A 2,500-nucleotide genomic window follows, 5' to 3' on the forward strand; every position below is an offset into this window, starting at 1 on the left:
ACTAATAACTAAACAATAATATCAATACTAAACAAATAAATCAAACCGTTACCCAGATAGTCCAGCCTCCCGCTGAGAAACTATCTTTAAAGATAACGGGAACCTGCACTCAACAATATCAACACGCAATAATAGAAAACATGATGCATCCTAGCCCTAGTCCTAGTCAGGTTATTAACTCAGTCTTAATTCCATTCATCTCAGCTTAGCCCTTGCTAAACTGAGTCCGGTTCCATAAATAAAATAACCCTAAGGACTCTACCATTCAATAACGTGATCATTCTAATCTATATGCAGACTCGATCTACCCTAAATTCCAAGTGGAATTCAAACAAACCAACTCACAGTGTTCTAGGCGAGAAGCTGCTGGTTGATCGAAGAGGACTTGGCCAAAACCCAAGGGACACCTTGACTGGACTGGACTGAACTGACCTCGACTTGGACAGGCCCTCGGCTTGATCATGAAGACACTAACAGGTCTGGACGGCCTGATCTGGACAGAACCTCCTTTAGCTCTTGGACAGTTCTTGGGACTTCCCGGCGGAGTATCGAGCAGAACTTCGACTGATCTGAACCCGTGGTTCTGAACTAACTCTGGGCAGCACCTCCACTTGACCATCATAGAATATGACTGGCTTGGACGAATTGAATTGGACAGAGCTTCCGCGTCACAATCGTAGAGAATCGCCGATTGGACGGAACTGGCCGTCTCAGTGGAGTATCGGTCTTCAGAATCGACAATACTCTAGAATCGAGCACTTCCTTTCTCTCTCTCTCTCTCTCTATAGCCACGTTGACTTGACTCCCATCTGATCTGATCTTCACTTGATTGACCTTCAGTTGGACAGAACCTTCCCAAGGTGCTGACTCGAAATCAGTAGAGAACTGACCTCGAAAACTCTCTAAAACTCTCGATATAGCTCGGAATCAATTGCTTTCTTTTTCTACCTTTCTCTCATGTTTTTAACTTGATTTGGACAGGTCTGGATGTGAAGAAATGAGCTGGGGTCGTGGGGTATTTATAGGAGACACCAGCCAATCAGCTTCAGGTTGGTGGCAGCCCGTGTGTCGCTCCGCATGGCTCCGGACGCATGCACGGCGGCACCTCGTGCTCCACATGGCTGGCTGCATGTCCAGGACACATGCAGGACGCCACCACTCCTCACAGATGTCAGGCTGCATGACTGGAGCTCATGCAAGGCGCCACACATCCTCACACATGTCGATCAGCATGCTTCGGTTCCATGCGTCGCGACATCTCGTGCTTGGCGATCCACCTCGTGCTTCTACATGTCAAGCTGCATGTGCAGCTTCCATGCACGGTGACACCTCGAGCTTCTCTTGACACTCAGCTGGTTAGACAGTTGCCACCACGTTCTTATCCCTTCTGATCAAGCCACCTCGAGCTTCTCGGTTCCTTTGCGCGATTTCGACCCTTCTTGTGAATTTCTGACCCGCGAACAATCCCGAATATTTTTCCGCTCCCATTCTGATTCTCTGAATATTTTTAATAAACTACAGATGATGTTTGATATCCTTTAAAAATATTTCCCGAGCCTCCGGCTTCCTCAAAGAATTTCGTAATACCGAAATTAGGGTTTTTGCCCAACTTCGGGTTTTCCCGTCAAGCTTCAATCCCGTCGTGCTTGTTTCCTGTCCTGCTTAATTCCCATCCTGCTTCCGACTTATAATATATTCAGAATAATATTTTACTGATACGAAGATATTCCGAGAAAACTTCGCGATGAAGAAACGTCAATCTTCAAAAACGTCGAGCTTCTAAACCGTCGTGCTTCAAAAATGTGATTCTTCCAAAACTGCCGTCTAATCAATCTAAGACATTTCTAACAATGGTAGAGCAGCTTATCTCAACTCATGCTTCACTCACGATTCATTCTTCGACCTTCTCGTACTTCAAATTTCCCGATCGATCTGTATTGCCCGCGACTCAACCAGAAAGTTGATTCTCGACCAATCTTCTATTTTCTTCGATCCATGTTAAGTCTTAAGTGATCAAAACTTAACATTCCTTCAATTGCTTTGATTCCCAAAAGCTCGGCTCTGGATTCTGACTTTTGCTCTCTCGACCATTTTATCCCAAAGGGCGGGTTATCACATTCTCCCCCCCTTAATAGAATTCGTCCTCGAATTCTTAGTTGCGCAATTGCTTAGTTTCACGAAATGTTCCTCCTTGATGTGTAGTGATGATGTTCAGCTTTTGAATAACTTCGTCTTGCGGTCTTGGTCATAAGATATGGTTCTTTGCTGGCTCCCCTTTCTCTCGGTTTCTTTAGGTCTCCATGAACACTTTGGATTTTGAACTTGCTCCACCTTGATAACAACTCCTCCATAACTTCTAGTTACATAACTTTGTCTTGATCACTAGATGTGCTTCTTTATCGGTTGGCCTTAGATATCTCCCCTTGATTTCTTCAGTCTTCTTCTAGATTTTCTGATTCTGAACTCGCTCCATCTTAATACATCTCCATGCATTTCCTCG

This window comes from Brassica napus, unplaced genomic scaffold (genome assembly GCF_020379485.1).
Source record: "Brassica napus cultivar Da-Ae unplaced genomic scaffold, Da-Ae ScsIHWf_894;HRSCAF=1268, whole genome shotgun sequence".
NCBI classification, from domain to species: domain Eukaryota; kingdom Viridiplantae; phylum Streptophyta; class Magnoliopsida; order Brassicales; family Brassicaceae; genus Brassica; species Brassica napus.